The 20,146-nt window shown below is 42.6% G+C and overlaps 1 protein-coding gene across 1 annotated transcript in view; it reads right to left on the reverse strand.

Moving 5' to 3' along the window:
• Positions 1–11,167: 11,167 nt before the first annotated feature.
• NXNL2 (nucleoredoxin like 2) overlaps positions 11,168–20,146 on the reverse strand; it is an 849,641-nt gene continuing 840,662 nt past the window's right edge. Inside the window, exon 6 of the transcript XR_011202172.1 lies at positions 11,168–11,209. The gene's annotated coding sequence lies outside the window, so the exon portion shown is untranslated. The remainder of the gene's footprint in view (positions 11,210–20,146) is intronic.

Consider the following 20,146-nt stretch of genomic DNA (forward strand, 5'->3'; position numbering starts at 1 on the left):
ATCGAGGTGAATCTTATTATGACAATATTTTTGTAGGAGCGAGTGAGTGTAAACATACGTTTATTTTTAAGGCCAAATGGACATTCATGATGGACGGACTGGACCCTGTCATTCCAGGTGTATATTACATTTGTGGGCATAATGCCTATTATCGACTTCCAAAGGGATGGTGGGGGAGATGTTATTTGGGTATAGTGTTTCCAAAGGTTTATCAACTGGATGACGTATCGATGATTCAAAAGACATCTGGATCTCATAGTATCCAGAAAAGAGAGACCGCAGCTGCTGTGGTAGGTGATATATTTGGAGCCATGATTCCTTCATTGGGAGTTGTGTTGAATTCTATCAAGATACGAAAGTTGTCTACTATAGTGGATAACATGCTGACAAAGTTTTCAGGTGCTATAATCCTGATAGATGCTGAGCTTGCAGCGGAAAGAGCTATGACACTTCTAAATAGCCTTGCTTTAGACATTCTTTTAGCAAAGGATGGAGGTGTTTGCAAAATGATTGGCGCACGTCACTGCTGTACCTATATACCTGATAATAGTGTGAAGATTAAAACTATGCTTGCTAATCTAACAAAAGAAAGTGCAGACTTGAAAGAACTGAAAGAACCAGGAGTGTGGGAGAAGGTTGGAAAGGGAATAGCTTCAGTGGGACATTGGATTGGGGGAATTTGGAATGGAATATTATTGAAAATAATAGAAGGAATATTAATAGTAATAATTTGTGTATTTGGAATTTGGGGAATAAAAAGGGGAATAATAATGATTATGGAAAGAATTAAAAGAAGAAAAGAAGAGAAAATTATGAAAAGAATGGCAGAAGAATACAAAGCGCAAACTAGGGGTACTAAAAGGAAAAGGGAACTGACAGAATTTTAATGGAATAAAATTTGTGGGCGTGGTTTGGTGTGATGACAAGTAGTCATCAGAGGAGGGATTGATGAAGCAGAAAATGAAGGTTTTGATTTATTAACGCTTAAACGTAGTGCTGAAATAATCATGTGTGACATTAACCGAACTAATAAAGATTGTACGGGGACAAAATGTGCCCTCAGAGTAGTTTGCCATCATTTATATGCGTGCTTTATATAACGTGGTAAATTAGAATTGCACTAATCTGACATAATCATAAACGTGTGCTACGATTTGCTTGTTTGAAATGTTTTAGCTTAGCATTACTTTAGCGGAGGCTTTGGCCTAGTTGCCTGGTCTCACGGTTTAGATGCTCGTATTTTTCCACTGTGCTAATAAACGTGTATTCTTGCTTGAAGCTGTACTTTTCCACAGAAACCGTTCACATGCTTATCTTAAAGTTAGTGCCAGCCTGGCATATTTTCTCTTTAATTCAAGGTCGACTTGCAGGTGCGGACAATGGAGGCTCTGAGAGTAAGCTAATTGGGAGACAATGTTGCGATTTGCGTACCCATCTCCAAGGATAATGTATGCTTAAGTAAAAGCTTGAGAACTGTCGTTTTTGATTGGTCAATTTGAAGCTAACCTATGAACCCACCAATGGAGACCCTACAGGACTTGAACTGTTGTCTATAAAACCCAGGTGCACGAGGAGAAGGTAGCCATTACCAGCTCGATACCCGCCATTTGCAGACTTCGTAGCTATTATGGCCCACTTCGCTGCGACGCCATTTTGAGAGACTTTGATTCTTTCTCTAATCGAGAGAAAGAGACTTTAAATGATTCTTGCCCTAGAGACTGTAACTTTGATTTGATCCCTTTGCATGAAGTAATAATTTTACCTTGCCGCCGTGAGGCATTTGCCCCGTTCACCCCTGCCCCTTTGCCCCGTTCCATGCTGATCGAGAAACGGTACCCATGATGACCGAAGAACGGTACCTGTGAGACGAAGACTTCCTTGTATGTTGATCGTAATTGGTAAATATGAAAGGAAATTGTAAAATTGCATTGTGTTTCTTTTAGGTAACCAACTGCTGATTTTTGGTGAGATCCCTAGTTAAGAGTTTTTCTAAATTAATGTTGCTAAATTGTTTTGCATGAAGTCCCACATGCTGATGCTAATTTGAGGTTAGATGAGGATTCCATATGTCACCCGATGCAATTTGAGATCTTGTTATGCTGACTAAATGTACGCAATTAGTTCATTACAGATTATCGTATTAGTGCTTTGCATTGCCATTATCGAATGCCTTGTGATTCAGATGCTTCATAGATTACACTTGTTTCGACGTTATGGACAGCTATTTATGTTCATCTATGTTTATCATTTGGTGTTGAGAAACATTTATATTGTGCTAGCTTTGTTAATATAGGGAATAAAATTCACTAACTTTGCATTAAACTGGTGTGGTTCTTCCTGACTGAAAGGTCAGGGTTCGCCGAAATGTATTCTGGATTAATTGTAAAGTGTTATGTTGTTCAAGGTGTTGCTTATGTTCGTTATTGATTATTGATTTGATGCGACTGATCGATATAAGAGTACAGAGGGTTCCCACTAAGTCAAAAGATTCATCGGCCTAAAGAGCGTCCGAACACAGGTAAAATTATTACTACGGACCGCTCTATCACAGGTTCATTGATCAGGCACTACTCATCCTTATTTTTGTCTGTGACATTCGGGAGGGTATAGTGGAACTAGATGAGATTCTTTCATAATTCCAGCTGGCTTCAGGCTTTAGGGTTAGCTGGACTAAATCATGCGTATTTCAGCTCCATGCCCGCCATTCCAAAGCCATGCAGGATTGTGGCATTGGTGTGCTGCTACACTAAAGTGGGGCAAAGCTGAAGCGCTTACACACAAAAAAGTATGGGGTTTGTGTATGATCCCTATAGTGGCTTCCTGAGTCACTATGATACTAGACACGCAAACCTTTTAAGAAACGCTCACTGATTAAAACACCCCTCCCGGCTAGATCTATGTGGTGGCCTCCATCATGCCACTGCCAATCACCTGGTCTCTTGTTACTAAATACCCCCGCATGCACCTCATGCAACCTAACTTCACCAGGGGACATCCCAACTAGGACAAAGGGAATGTTTACTATGATAATGAGACAGACAATTGTAGGAGTGGGGGCCTGTGGGGTTGGGGGATGGGAGTTTTCGTAGATACCCAACCATTAATGATGTCACTACCTTTGTTTATGCCTGTTGTTGTTAGCATAAAAATGCCATGAGCCAATTCTTCCTACCAAACTGCTGACCCTCATGACGCCCTAGGAATTTATGTTGAAATTTGAATCCTCATTGTACTTTGTATCGCTGACTTCTTTGAAAAATAATAAAATTGGCACCAAAAAAATCACTATTGCTTGTTCCTTTCCACCCTCTCTCCCACTGCCCCTGTTTCCCACCCCCACCTGCCATAAGAAAAAAAGTGCTATGGCACAGCCAGTGTAGGATGTGTCTTAGCGCTTTTTAAAAAACTTTTAACCATGCTGCATAGCAGCACTGTTGCTGTACACTAAGTCTATAAGACATTGGCAAAACTAATAGCACTTGCTTAGGTGAGACCTACTGGCATTGCCAATGCTTGTTTACTGTTGATTTCCTTGATATTACCACAAACACTGCTTGCAGCAAGCACAGATGCATGCAGTCTGCCATACCTTGCAAACCACTAATACAGCGAGTGTTTACAAGTCCAAAACTTCCCTGATTTGCAAATGTGGCCCACTTTTTAGCCGCCTGAATCACTAATGGGTCCACTTTAATTTCGGTGCTCTATCCTATTTTTTATCCCAGTCCATACATGAACTTGAGCATTTTCATCCTCATTTGCATTGTTCACAGCACAGTTTTGGAAAAACAAACAAACCATGCTTGCAGTATGGGTCAGATCACAAGATATCTAAATTGCTATATATGTGCAACATCAATATATGATTTATTGACAAAATAAAAAATTATCCCCGTGCCAACTGGTAAATAAGGTTGACTGAAAATATTAGCCCCGTCCTTTTACTAGCACATGAGTGCAGCAAGCAAGACCAATGCTCGCTGCATCTCTGTGGGGACATTTTGTTTAGCGATGGTTGATCTTGACTCAACCAAAATATTATATTAACAATTAGGACCATGTAATGAATTTAACACCACAGTGTAACAGAGAAATCAACTAAATACTTATCCATTGATATAATAGGTAGTTCTGGAAGGACGCTGGTGAAATAACATGTCCATGCCTGCCAAGAAAGCCTGATTGTTACCATGATGGTCGGGGAAGCAGAGGCAATTTCCCCACGAGAAATATTGAAAACATGCAGCCAAAAAGAACCGTTTTCTAATTTGTCCAAAAAGAAAAAAATCGCTAGCCTTTAGTTATGAAAGAAAACTCAAATCATAAAAAACAACACCTCTATTAAATACTGGACCGGGTGTTTGTTCTGAAATCAGGATATCAAATTGCACGTGAATTTAACCTGGCAAAATTTGTGCATGGAAAAACTGCATCCCGTAATGAGAGAAAACACGTGGTATTACTGCATTCTGACCTGAGAAAATCTAATTTGGGAGATAAGGTAAAATATGGGGAGATACCAAATTATTTTTGCTGAAAATGAAAATACTCCTTCCGAATGCCACATAACTGCAGTCTAATGCAAGGATATTTAATGTACTCATAGATGTGGTTGTAACAATATGAGCTGTCGTCAACTCCAGGAGATTGCTGCTCAAATATTCGAAGGCAATGTTAGTGATGTGCTCAAAGTGCTACCTCACCACAGACTATGCTCAAATGCTGTTAAAGCATTCTATTGTGCGGCTCAAATAGCCAAGGACACTGTTCAAATAGAATATTTCTGCTCTCCATTACCGGCCTCTCAGCACTACTGGCCAAATAGGCAAATGGCTGCTCAATGCGCCAGTAGCAATACCCAATTACCCTTAGGTTTTAGTCTATACAGGCTCGGCAGTTGGGTTATTACCCACAGTTATTGATCCTGCTTTGGTGCCAGTATCCACACTGCACCGATTCAGAATTCACCTTACGAGGTTTGGCTGTAGCAATATCTCATTTTCTGCATGGGCTCCCTGGATTCTTTGTATGTTTATGGGCTGGTTTATGCAGGTATTATGACTGTGTAGTGCGACTCTCTGATCTAGTGGCACAGTGCCTGTCCCTGCCACTGTAAACATGATGCTAAATTGGTTACACCTCATTCATTTATTTAACTTTCCAATAAAACCACGATCAGTTGGTGCAGGAAATATAACAGTGAAGTGGAATGTCATATGTTGGTTGCAGTGTTTTTTCACCACCCAATTGTGTTAGTAGCACCATTGTGTCCTGCCTTAACGCAGTTTAAAATAATGCAGTATCCAAATGTCAGAACGAAATGCACTGTCAGTAAGCCAAACCTACTAGTACCAAAAACTGCTTGTACCTATGCAAGCAAAGTTGCATTTCCTTTTGAGTTGGCCTAGTTGTCGTTATAAGTCTATGTTTATAATTTTACCAAGGAAAATAATAGAAAATTGTTTAACAGTCAAAGTTATTGTTTACTTATTTAGCAAAAATCTAATTGAGTGATATGAGTGGAGTTTTTGTAATATCTCTAATGGCCAAATATCCTTTAAAATCACAATTTATGCTGTCTGAAAACTAGGCGGAGTTAACCTAGGTCTGTTGGGTTTCTCCAGCATTAGTATTCCAGTTTGATGGGAAGTGTTCTGCTGTCCCAAAACAATGCTCCAAATGCAGATGGAAGGAAGACTGTTCTAGTCCAATTACTGAACTCCTAGCTGAGGAGGGTAATTTGGGTGAGTAAACAGTCAAATAGATTCACAAAAGGCAAGAGCAACAACCTTTCTGAAGATTCCAAAAGGAGGCTCACGTGACAGAAGCCATTTAGACTAGAGGAGTCTCTCCAACATTCATCTTTGCCCTCATCAAAGGAAAAACTCTCCTCATATCAGGAAGAGGGCTTGAATCCTCATTTCCACAGAGTGAGATCTGGTAGGGGCCCTGGAGCTCTTTTGGGGTTGGGGGAGCTAACTTGCTATTTTAGTGGAGGTCTCTAGAGAGACTGACAATCAAGCGAGACAGAAAGTGCTGATAAAAGAGAGCTATGTTTTGGTTGGATTTTTGTTGGGGAACGTACCTAGGGAAGTCTCTAATCACTAGCTGAGCACTGCATAAAATAGCACCCTTCCCCACCACCAGCTTATCAGAACATTATTGGACTTGGAAGAAGACATCTGAGTGAAGAAGGTTCCTGATTGACCTGTTGAAGAAGAAGCTTGAAGGATTTATGTGTTCCAGTTTCACCCATGGACCGGAATTGTTCTACAAGGGTTAGCTGGCTACCCTTATGTTAACTACCTCAGGAACACAAAGGTTACAGCAGGGCTTCATCCTGCCTGGAAGAACCAGCTGCCACATTGGGGGTAGGCAGCATTGATTCCTCATTGGGGTGATACCTGGGACTTAGACGCGTACACAAAAAGTATAGTGTCAGGATTACTACGACAATGAAGAGTCTGAGGACACGAATGTCCTTCCAAATATTTACATACATAAGGTACAGGCAAGACAACCCAGAATTGGATAAATGCCTATTGCATGCATAAACATGATGGGTATAACATTAAGGCCCTCATTATGACATTGGTGGTCCAGCTCCGCCACACTGGTGGTGGCGGTAACACCGCCGACGGCGTGGCGGTGCTGGACGCCAGTTTATGACCACGGCAGTGAACAGGCTGCAAAGCAGCCAATTCACTGCCTGTACCGCCAGGGCGGTTGGACCGCCAGGGTGAAGGTTAACCGCCTTTGCCCCGGCGGTCCACCATAGACCGCCAACGGTATTAGGAGCCTCCTTTCCGCCAGGAATTCCCCAGCAGCAACACCGCCAGGAAATCCCTGGCAGAAAGGATGCTGGCAACAGGCATCTGCATTCCTGTAGCCTGTATGCGACTACCCCTAGATACCTCCCCAGACAGACACAGTCCCCCCTCAGCCCCTAGGGACCCTCCCACCCCCACATCCATGCACGCACTCACACACTCACAATCACACACATACACGCACAAAAACCCACCCCCTCAATCACACAAACGCACACCCCATGCACACACACCACTCCTCACCGCTCCCTACCCTAGAGGATGGGCACTTACCTTTTCACTGTGGTCGTCCGGGAGGGGACAGGAGCCTTGGAGCCTGCTCCACCGCCAGCGCTCTGTCGCCACAACACTGCCATGCCTATTACCAACTAGTAATAGGCGTGGCGGTGTTGTGATGATGAAGCAGTGCAAGCGGAGCAGCCGCCACTGTACCACGGACCTCCAATATGGCTGCTGGTGGTTCTCTGTCCAAATTCTGGCAGACAGCCGCCAGCAGCCATAATATGGCAGTCAGATGACCGCCATCCCTGTCGGTCTAGTGCCTGGCAGGACTTCGGTGGTCTAGGTTTTAGACCGCCAAAGCATAATGAGGGCCTAAGTCTCCAGCAGTCTAGCAGTCGGTAGGAATCACTTCTTGTAGTGCTCACTCGCCTTCTGGGTAGACCCAGGATTGCAGTACAAGATGGCATAATAAATAATTGTCCAGAGTTTGGAAATTATGTGGTTCAGTGTCTCTTTTCAGTGGTGCTTTCATACATCACACAGTCATTCTCCCTCACCCACTTATTTAAATTATTTCCCTTTTCTCCAGTCCCCCCTTTGGTTACTTCCTTCTGTAGTTACTTGTACTGCAGATCATTAAGGTTCCCATCATGTTATCTCCTTCTGTTTTGGTAGGAATCATTCACGTTCTTCCTCAGCCGTTATCATAGACTCATGGTTTATATACTGACTCAGACTCTGTTGACTTTATCCTAGCTGCCTCTTAAGTATTATTTCTACGTTGTTCTTGAGGTGAAGAGGTTTCTAAACACCATTCCTTGAGGGGGTGATTTTTGCATCCTGAGCCATGATGAGCCTCCTGAGAAGCAACACATTCTCCCTTCCCCATTCGCGATATTTCTCTTGCGATCTACTTTTCAATGTTCCGGATAGCATCACCCATAGCAATGGAGGAAGGCCATGGTTCATATCTGATGTCTTGATCTTGGATCCTATTACTTGGCTTCTTTGGCATAGAACAGAACAAGGATTTTCTGCATCTTCAAGAAATTGGGACTCTCTGTTGTATTAGGAAGTAGGGGCAGAGAGGTCTGTCTCACTCCTGACGCTCTGACTAGAGTCCCCTCAGAAGACTGAAAGTCTTTGAATGTACCAGAGTATTCTGCTTCTGATCACTCAATGTCTGTAAATCAGAAATATTTGGATGTATTTTTTTCTTGTTTTTCGCTTTTGGTGCAAGATCAGCCTCTTGTGGCCATTTTGGGTACAGCCGATAGACCACAGTGAGTTTTATAACTCTTTTATTCCTATGGGTATTTGTTACTGCTAACCTAATCCTATGTTAACCATTTTATTGTAATTTTGCTTATTACATTGCCTTCCTTTTTCTAAATTGATTTTCAGATTTTATTGTGTTGTATTCTTAACTTTAATGTTGAGTAGGATGCCACTCCCAGGGCCTGGACCACTAAGGGTTGCGCCTCTGCCCAGTGGCCCCCTGGCAGGAGGCGTTGCGGATCGGCTCATGCCTGGGTTGATTTGGGTGCCACCGGGACATTTAATCCTTGGAATCAGATCTGGGCTCCCTATGAATCTGTTGTATTCATGGAATTGTTGGCATGTGATGCGTGCCGACAATTCCATGTCGAGAACGTCAAGTCGACGGTTCCATGGCTGCAGTTACTTGACAGCCAATAGGGAGCCGGACGCTGGCGAGGGAGCTCCTTGATTTCTGTGTTCATATTAACCTACAATAAACACTACGATATAAGTGCACTGGATTATTCATCTTATTTATTACAACATTTTTGGCAACGAATTGACAGCTGACGGAGTGGCTTGGACATAGATATAAGGGGCGAAGAACCAACAGACCTAAAGGATTTTATTTTTAAGAAGAGCGCCGGCGTATTTAGCACAAGGTATTAATCTTGTATGGAGAGCGAATCATGATATAAACCAAATCGGCTGTACCTTACTTGTTCGTTTAAGGGCGTGTGTTGAGGAGCACACGCTGTTTCCTGCGAGTGTGTCCTGAGCAGCTTCAAGACTCAGCATTAGCTCCCACTGTTTCCGGCGCGCATGTCGCGGAGCACACACAGTATTCAAACAACGGCCCAACGCTGCAGTGGCCATTTTATTAAACATGCCTGCAATTAGCATAGTTGCTTGGAGATTTAGACGCACTGTAGCATCACAACGACTATTTTAAGACCTTGAGGATTACAACGGGATTTTATACTCAAACGCTATAAATACATTACACTTCATACATATATTTGAAGTCAGAACGAGAGAATCTTTGAAGTACAGTCTATGTAAAAAATAATAATAATAATAATTCATCATAAATCAATAAAATATATTGAACTGCATCTATGGCTACCAACAACCAAGGTATAATTCCACCTGCCCCATTCCTTAGTCAACCTGGCAATCCAACCATTCCATGGAAAGAGTGGGTGGACATTTTTGAAAATTATTTGGTGGCATTGGATGGACAAGACTAGAAACCTGCAAGGAAAAAATCAATTCTTCTTAGCACGTTAGGTCAAGAAGGACAGTGTACATTCAAATACTTACCCCAAATACTACAACCAGATGGACAACAAACAATGGATACATACACCACAGCAATAAAAAGATTGGAAAAAAAGATTTGCGAAAGAAACTAATATAGTTATGACGAGGCACAGATTCTATACACAACTGCAGAGGACGAGGGAGAGTATTGATGAATTTGTTTCAAGATTGAGAGAACTGTCTACCAGATGCCAATTTGGAACAGTGTCTGATGAGTTAATCTGGGACCGATTAATTGTGCAGTGCCGAAGCATAAAGATGCGGGAAAGATTGTGGGTGGCTGAAGGATGCTATTGAAATAGCTAAGATTGTAGAATACAGCATGAAAGAAATGGAGAAAAAAGACAAAGGAAATGCTGATAAAGTTGATGTTAATTGCATAAGTAAAGAGGGTAGTGAGGGTAGGGATGTACTAGTTAGTACCAAGTGTGCATGTGGAAATAGTAACAAAGCGACTTATAACAATGCAGGTAAATATGTTAGTAGGCCATGTACAAGGTGTGGAAGTAAGTTTCACAATTCAGAGTCTAAAACTTGTTTTGCAGTGGGTAAAGAATGCATGAAGTGTGGGAAAAAGGGGAATTCTGCACATGTATGTAAAACAGGTTCCAAGCACAGTGTAGTAGTGGTTCATGATGATCACCCAACATTTGAGGAAGGATTAGATAGAGTTTTGTCAGTAGAGAACAAGAGAGAGGTGGAGGATATCAGACCACCTAGACCAATGGCGAACTTTATAATAAGGGAGAGAAATATACAGCTAATGATTGATTTTGGGTCATTGTATACCATTATACCCAGAGAATTATTTACACAACAATGGCCTGGTTTACGCCTCTTACCTAAGAACATAAATCCAGGGGGGGTACCAGAGTGAAAAGATAGATATTTTAGGTTACAGGTTGACAAAAATTGAGTATGGAAAAAGATGTGGATGGGAAGGCATATTTGGCCAGCAATGGACCACCAGTCCCAGGATGGCATCATCAATATGATCTACATATTAAAATAGATCCACAAGCACAAAATAGTGTCATGTTAGTAGATGACACTAACATTGATGTGATATTGGATGAATATAAAGAAGTTTTCACTGGCACACTAGGGGAACTTAAAGGTTATGTGCATGAAATTGTGGTAAGAAAGGATGCAATCTCAATTCAACACAAGTTGAGAAAGGTACCAATCTCGGCTCAGGAGGAGGTGCAAAAAATGATCTTGAAATGGTACAGGAGATTATTATTGAACAGAATTAAACTTCTAGTTGGATTTCTCAAGGTTGGTATAACTGGAAAATCGTAGGGTAGTTTGAGGTTTTGTGTTGACCTCCGTACACTCAACCAAAATATTGTGGTAGATAACTATCCATTACCTAATATAAACAAATTGATTTTGTTGTTACAAGGGGGAAAATATTTCTCCAAGCTAGACCTTAGGAGCGCATATCACCAAGTTAAACTACATGATAATTCCAAAGAACTTACGGCATTTATCACAATGGAGGGGATCTTCCAGTTCACGAGGATGCCATTTGGTCTTGCCTCTGCTGCAGGGGTATTTTCAAAGGATGATAACTGAAGTTTTCAGGGGTGTAAAAAACATTATTTATTTTCAAGAGTACATTCTAGTTTTTGGTGACACTGTAGGGAAACAGAACAGCACATTAAAATGTGTAATGACAGGATTAAGAAAGCAGGACTAAAGTTAAGGAGAGAAAAGTGTACGTTTTTGGTGAGCAAGGTTGAATACTTGGGTTACACTTTGTCAGAGCATGGTGTAAAACCAAAAAGGTGTTTGTTTGATGCAATTAAAAATGCTCCCTCTCCCCAGGACAAAGATCGATTTCTAGTTTTGATTGAATATTATTCAAAATTCATAAAAAAACTTTGCAGACAAAACAGAAGATTTGAGGAAACTCTTACGCAAAGGACAGAAATTTCAGTGGGATGAGGAACAGACGAATGCATTCCAGGTCATAAAAAATTAGATGTGTGGAGCAAAGGTTTTGGTACCATTTGATGTGAATGCGAAAACCATTGTCACTGTTGATTCAAGTTCCATTGGATCACTACCAGTAATACCATCAGAGCAATGAAAGAAATATTTTTAGAGGAAGGGTGTCCTGTGAAAGTGATTACTGACAATGGGACACAATTAGTATCTGTTGAGATGGAGGGATTTTCAAAATGTTGTAGGATATGCCATTCCCACACTTCTTTGAACAGAGAGGTGTAATCGCTGGTGAAAGGTATCATTCAGAAGGCTTTAAATAGTGGCAAAAATGTACGTGACATGGTGAATGATTTACTTTGGGCATATCGAACGACTGAAAACGTGGGGGCAGGTAAAATACCATTCAAGATAATGAGTGGCAGGGAGGCAGGCACGAAAATGAATCCCTCATGGATGTCTACGTTGCTAGAGAAGGGATGAAGATAGAGGGGGAGCAACCACCCCAAAAGTTGAAAGAACATTAAGGAAAGGAGATTTTGTGAAAATAAGATCTGGGCAAGTCAGAGTGGGTCTTACGAACTTCGATTGGACCGTACAAGGTGAGGAAAGTTCACAATCTTCATGTTGTCCTGGAGAATGGTCAACGATGGAACAAGAGGCGAGTTGCCTTTTACATGTAGGGGCGATAAGGAGAGAGATGGTGACATAGATGGTGAGAGTGGGGAGAGCTCCAACAGTTTTTTACTCATGTCTGACGAGGAGTTGTTGAACGGTTATCAGGTGTTAAGGGAGAGGAGTCATCAGACAACGAACACCAGTTGTGATATTCAAACGCGAGGGTTGAGTTCAAGATGTCGTAAGATTCCAAGCTATTTGAAAGATTATATTATGTAATTTGTGTTATACAGTGTTTGTTAATCTATGTTCTTACTTGCTATAGAGTGTTTTTGGTAATCCATGTTCTAACTTGCTATGGTCATTAGCAATTTTGTTTTTAATGTTATATAGTTTGTTTTCATTTATATAAAGGGAGTGGATATGTTGTATTCATGGAATTGTTGGCATGTGATGCATACAGACAATTCCATGTCGAGAACGTCGAGTCAACGGTTTCGTGGCAGCAGTTACTTGACGGCTGACAGGGAGCAGGAGGCTGGCGAGGGAGCTCCTTGATTGCTGTGTTCGTATTAACCTACAATAAACACTACAATAGAAGTGCATCAGATTATTCATCTTATTTATTACAAGGGAAGCCTTGCCTTGCTCCGTGACTGTTCTGCAGCCCAGACCACAATAATAGCGGTGAGCCTTGGGTCGCCCGACCGTACTGCCCACATGGAACCCCTCATTGAGTGTATTCCATCCTCCAGATAAATACCTACCTACTGCAGAGCCCCATTTTACCAATACTGAACATACAAGATGTGGAGAATTTACCACTCGCTTTCTCACACTGTCCAGTTACCGGCCATGCTCGGCACACTAGATTCAGCACAGAAGACCGCGCCAATACCTGGTGTCCTCGCACAGTGTCAAGACATGGGACGTGGTGACCCCAGGCAGAAACAACTGTCATTTGACACTAATAGGACCGCTAAGAAGCCCGTATGGATGGCCCTACATCAGCAGACTCGGAGCGCGGCGCTATCTGCCCCTCTCCCAGATGGCAGGGTAGTGATTACGGCTCCAGGCAGGATTCCAGGGTATAGACTCGCGCTTCACACCCTGGATGCAAGGCTAAGCCTTGCATGAACGCATTGACCACCAAGCTGCTAGAGTGGATGGAGCAGAGCGCTGGATCTCAGACGTGGAAGATGGCTGTGTTGACACCCAAAAATGCCTGGAAAGGGTACAACTCCTGAGAGCGGTGGCCTCCAAAAATGAGGAGGCGTGGTCACTTCGTAATAACGTGCACATTACAGGAGTGTCCACATCGATAGCTTTATGGAAAAACTCATTGTGGAGCTATTTGGTAGGAAGGCATTCACCAACACCTTTGTTGTGGAGAGGGCACATAAATCGGCGGGCCTGTGGCCTGTCCCGGGGCTCCCCCACGCCTCATAATTGCTAGACTCCTAAACTTTCAAGACTAGGATACTACTCTGAGGTTGGCCCATGAATAAGGGCCGTGGCAGTATCAGGAGATGTCCATTTCTGTACTCACAAACTTTACAGAGCTGGTACAGGATGCACATCGTAAATATGCAGACATCAAGGCAATACTTCAGAAAAACAACATTCGATATGCCATGTTATACCAAGCACGACTACACATTGAACTGGAGGGCAAGCATCACATCATCACCTCTCTTACTGAGGCTGTGTCCTCCCTTAAACTATGCCAACTTGGGAGGTCGACGTGTAGTGGGCTAAACTCTGTGGACTCTGCCCTTACGTTGCCAACCTCTGTAGCAGGACGCCCGGACTTCGGTTGGTGGCCCCTCAAGATGAATCTCCACTTTTGTTGAAGCTGACGAAATGCATGTTTTATGGGACTGGCTGATGATACTGCCTTATGATATTAAAGATCTATTTAGCATATTGTCTGCTCCTATATGCTGCGTTTAACACTCTTCAGCTATGGACACTTTCCCCACCTTGGAGCGCTGCCGCAACACAATGGCGTATACCAATATAGTTACTTGTTTTGGGATGTTACTGTTATTAGAGATTCACTGAGGATTGTATTCACCAGTGTGGGAGGGGGATTTGGGTTGGATTGTTTAAGTTATGTTCTATCACAGAAAAAATAGCTTTTTCCACTCTAAGGTCTATCTGACTGTTTAACTCACCTAGCTGGTCCACATTCTTCATCATCCCTATATTTCATCACAGTACTCAAAGTTATGTGACAACAATCACATGAGTGACTTGGAACATTAGGGGCCTTAACAACCCCAAGAAAGGGAAGCTGGTAATTCTGTAGGATCATTGGCACGGCATAAAGTTGGCATTTCTCCACGAAACGCACCTAGCTCCTTGCCCTGTTCACTGCTGTGCTGCACACTGGGGCCAACACCAATATTTTGCATGATACAGCTCCTATTCCTGTGGGGTATCTCTAATAATCCATAGAAGTATCCCTTTCCAATGCCCCGCTGTTGATTTTGATCATAAGGGCGCTACTTTAGGTTCAGAGAAACCTGGCAGGGATGCAGATTTTATTAGCTAATATTGATTCCTCAGACTTTTTCTCTAACCTCCAGACCGCATGATGGCGGACCATATTCTCCTCGGTGGACACTTTAATATTACCTGCAATGCCTTGATAAACACAACAGACTCCACTGGAGTAACCAAACCACACTCTCTTTGATTACTAACAGACCTCCTGGGCACTTTCCAACTATCGTATGGTGGACCTGACACCCACATGCCTCTGATTTCACGTTTTACTTGTCTCCGCACAACACATGGACACGTATAGACCCCTGGTACCTTCCCCCTTCTGTATTTCTGTGGCTAGCTGATATTTTCCATCTCCCCTGTACCATGTCTGACCACTATTCTGTTGTGGCCACACACTATACCTTCTACCACTCCGTTATCCAGGACCTGGCATTTTCCAGGTAATGAACTGCATGACGAAATGTTTTGTGCTGTGATTAGGGGGGTTAACATTGATTACTTAACATTGAACACTGGCTCAGTTCAGCACCATTCCACATTGTGGGAAGCCTTCAATCCTTTTATAAGAGGTATCCGTAAAGGCAATCATTCTGGTGTGCTCTGAACTATTCAGGCGGATCTTGCCAAAGTGGAAAAGCAACTTACTGACATTGATAGCCAGATGTGCACGCATGCCGAAAGCACATCTATGATTGCGCGATTGGAGTTGTTGCAGAAGTTTAATGACCTGGCTGTGCGGGAGGCTGCTCATCACGGTAAATATGCAAGGGTCTGCCAATACGGGGAAGGGGAGAGACCTGGGCGAACACTTGCTCATCTCCTGCACCCTCGATATCAGGCCTCATACTATTATAGCCTTACACTGTGCATATGGCACCGAGATTACAACCAGTGCAGCCATTGTCTCTGAGTTCACAACGTACTATCATCCATTATAGACTTCTCGGGTTGACCTGCCTACTGTTGATCTGGCGAGCTATCTATCGGACATTGCCATGGTGTGGCCAACAACAGCTCTTAACTGGCCCTATTACTTGTGAAGAGATTTCCCAGGCCATAGATTCCTTGAGTGGGTCGAGAGCCCCTGGACAGGATGGCTTTACAGGGGATTTTTATAAAGCCTACAAAGATATCCTGACCTTGCATCCACTAGAAGTATACTCAGAATCTCTACAGCTGGGAATTCTCCCCCCTACCGTCCAGGAGGCTGTTATTACATTACTGTTGAACCCTGCAAGCCGTCTTATCTATGTGTCTCCTATAGGCCATTGTCGCTGCTGAATCACGATATAAGATATTAGCCAAGATTGTCGCTACCCGCCTTGCTCTCCTTATGGACAAAATCATTTACCCCCTGCAATCTGGGTTTGTTCCCCATCGTTCAACAGTGATTAATCTACGCAGCATTTTTGCGGTGATTAATCAGATCACTCCAGAAATAGCAGCAGCAGCAGTGCTCTTAGATACTGAAAAAGCATTTGATGATCTTGAATGGACTGTCCTCCATGCCACCTTAACAAAGCTGGGAATACCAAAGGGATTCAGAGACTTGAATAGGTTGCTTTATTCAGCCCCTACTGCAAAGCTGCACATAAGCGGCACCCTTTCCGAATCTTGATATTTATCTGCATAGAAATAGTGCTGAGGTGGTCCACTTAAACTACAGCCCAGCAATTGACAAACTGAAGTCTCAGATAGAGCGCTGGATTAATCTCACCCTTTCCATGGCCGGTAGGACAGCTATTATTAAAATGGTGGGCCTCCCCGCTTTTTATATTTATTTCTCAACATTCTGATTGCACTATACAATAGTTTTTTTTACACTCTTCGTAGCCTGCTCATGAGGCTCATATGGTCTGGCTGGCGCCCTCGGGGGCGATGGGACACGTTGACTCTTCCATACGAGCCGGGAGGTTTTTCAGTGCCTGATTTTCGTCTCTATTGTTTAGAAGCACAGGCACACACTGTGTATTACTGGTACCACCCAGACAACGACTTCAATATCTTAAACCTGAGCATTCACAGACTCTTCCCTTTTCTCTCTCCATGCTTTTGCCACAAGACCCTCCCAGGACCCCAACTGGAAATCCAGACACTTTCTACTACATACTGGGCATGGTTCAAGCTGCGCTGCTATCTTGGCCATGACATGCTGTACTCCCCCCACCTTCCCCTATTAGGGAACCCATGGCTTTTGCTTACACTGGAGCCGTTAACCCATAGAGTATTGCCCTTCTGTCACCTACATACGACAGGGGACCTCTTTAGTGAGGCCACTGTGAAAATGGCTGCAATGCTGAATTAGGGACACTCTGCAACGTGCCTAGATAGTTTTATCATACACCATTTACATAGCACCCTACGCACTACCTTGCCTGCTTACCCACATGATCAAATTGAATTCCCTCCACTCTCGCTAATTATTTTGGCCTCTGACAGCACGCACCTGCTATCTCAACTCTACGGTACCTCTCTCAAGCTAAGACGCGTAGGGGTAGAGAAATCTAGATCCGCTTGGGAGCGCAACTTCAGGTACCCCCTATCAGATAAATAATGGTACTATTGCTGTGCACGGACCAAATTTATCTCCAACAATCAAAGGCATAAACTATTACACTAAAAATACCCCAACGCACTTCTGTAACTCTGCAACGGCTTGCCAAACTAGACCCATCCTGATCGCATTTCTGTCCAAAATGCTTAGCAGCGAATACTGACTTTGCTCATTTTGCCTGGCCCTGCTCTCCGATCCACGCATTCTGGGACTCAGTGCATTCCATCCTCTCACAAATGACAGGACACCTGCTCACTCCTAACCCACTTTTGGTGTTATTGGGCTATGTTAGGCCATTACCTCAGTTTATCCAACGTGTTGTCACATTGGCCTTCCTCCTTACGAAGCGACAGATTGCACTCCACTGGGGCAGCAATACAACCCCTACCAAGTCCGCATGGCTGCATGACATGTCTTACTGTGACACCATTAGTGAAACTTATGCAGCACTACAGCCATTGTCACCCGACCCAAGGACACATGGCAGCCACTTCCAAATTATCTCTTAACTCCGACCCCCAAAAAACTGAAGATTTGAGTGAGACTGATTCAATTCACCAGCACACAGCCACCTTGACCCTCCCTATGTGTGGGGATAATGCAGACAGTTCTACTGAGGAGTTGGGTGACTACTGCCCAGGTCGGTTTCTACCCTTCCTTTCTCTTTCGTGTCTACACTTCATACTGCAGTTATCTTCTGCATTCCCATCCCACTAAGCTCTATTGCCCCTTATTAATCTCTACTAGCTAATGAATTGTTGCAGCATAACTTCGGACTTGGACTGTGGTGATGTTACTATTATGATCTACTGGTGATTGTACTTATGTTTCTAAATTGTTTGTAGACTTGTTATACAGCATGAAATCAAAATAACGTTTTTTGTTTTTTTTAATGTTGGTAGAAACTGCTTGAGCATATCACACATTTTTCTGGAGAAAAGCATGCTGCATGTGCCGTAGGTACTAGTGGTTTAGCACAGTCTCTCAGCATATTGCAACCTAATAAAATTGCTTTTTTTTTATTTAGTTGTTTGGGTCACCCCTTTTATATTAATAACAAATTTACTGAAACTGCTATGCTGGCTTGTACATTAACATGGTTAAGCATGGTTTGTGTATGTTTTTACATTTTACGAGTAGGTATTGCCTTCATATGCACATCTGTTCCTACCAAAGTCTAAGAAGTGTCTGTGTAAATCCAGGTAGGTACACATGGTCCAGGTATGTGCCACATTTTACCATTACAGTATATACCCATGTAGGTAGGCATTCCCACTGTATGTCAAGCAGTATCAATATATTTTCATGTAAGTATTTACATTATATACTAAATATTGCCATAATATGTCACAGCTACTCACATGCTAGATATTGCCACTACATACCCAGATAGGCATTGAAATAAAATGGTGAGTAATGGTAATCTAAGCCCACACGCCCACATGCCAATTACTGGTATCAAACACCTACTCAGGTTGGTACTACCATTCTATGACAAGCATTGCTGCCAAGCGCCCAGCAAATCAATACACCAACTGATGCCCCTCGAAAAACATGATTACTGTTAGAACAGCCAATTGTGTGTCTCACATCTCTAGCATAATGATATCAAATTGGTTAGGTGGCAGGTCTATTTTACAAGGACATGCCTAGCCTGCCTATGAGTGGGCAATGATATGCGGGAACACCCAGTAAGAGATCCAGCCGCCACACTGAATTTGAGCTCAGCAGTGGTGACCATTATATTTTTTGAACATAAGAATATGTGTGGGTGCAGTTCACACAGACTTAATACTGGGAAAACAAGAGCAATAATTGCACCAGCAGTTTATATAAATCTATTAATTTGATGGTAGACTAAACGATTTAAATCTAATTCTCTAATAAATGTTATGTTCATGTGGCCAGAGACAATGCACTAAACATTTAAATTGTGCTGAAAAAAAATGGCACAAGGAAATCCCTTAGATTTTCTTGCGCCATTTTTCAGCCTCCCACCTAACGGGGCGAACGCCCCCTTGCATACATTATGCCTGGCGCAGGCATAATGTGGCGCAAGGGTTTAGAAAGTGGCACAATGCATGCATTGCGCTACTTTATAAACATGGGCCAATATTTATACTTTTGTAGCGCCGCATTTGTGTCTTTTTTTTACGCAAAAGTGGCACAAACTTACAAAATAGAATTGTATTTTGTAAGTTTGTGCCGCTTTTGCGTAAACAAATGACGTAAATGCGACGCAAAAAAAGTATAAATATGGGCCAAGGTGCGTGTAAAAAGTCACTTTAGCACCTCCTTAGTGTCAAAATAATGAAGTTATGGTGGTGCTAAGATGGTGCTAGGGCCTCCTAAATCAGGCCCTAAATGTCTATAAACCATTAGACATGGTCCTAGGAATATGGCTTAGGAAACAGTGGAGCAGAAGTCTGCTTGTCTGCTATAAGACTAGTACCAACTCTGGAAAAATGCCAGCTGCTGATCCATCGTTTGTCATGTGCTCCAAAAATTTCCAATAATCAATACAAATATTACTAAGTGATGTTAATATCTGTTAAGTGAAGCCTGACATTGATCTTACAATCTACATTTTCGTGAAATATAAACATGATTCTTATATACTTCTGCCTTTCCATTCAGAGAAAGACTGGATTGTAGTGAAAATACGTACTATTAAGCGTAATATGGGAAATCAACGCAGGATGCACACTATATGGATTTTATTGTTTCCAGGTAAAGCATATTAAATATTAATATTCAGCAGAAAATCTATCATACTTGTTATTGCCTTAACCGGAGTTTAGCGGAAAGGTTTATTTTGTATATTTCCATTCTAGACGCACATTTCTTCATTAGCCTAAGTTGTGTTCTCTGATTG

The sequence above is a fragment of the Pleurodeles waltl genome, chromosome 1_1 (genome assembly GCF_031143425.1).
Source record: "Pleurodeles waltl isolate 20211129_DDA chromosome 1_1, aPleWal1.hap1.20221129, whole genome shotgun sequence".
Taxonomy (NCBI): Eukaryota; Metazoa; Chordata; class Amphibia; order Caudata; family Salamandridae; genus Pleurodeles; species Pleurodeles waltl.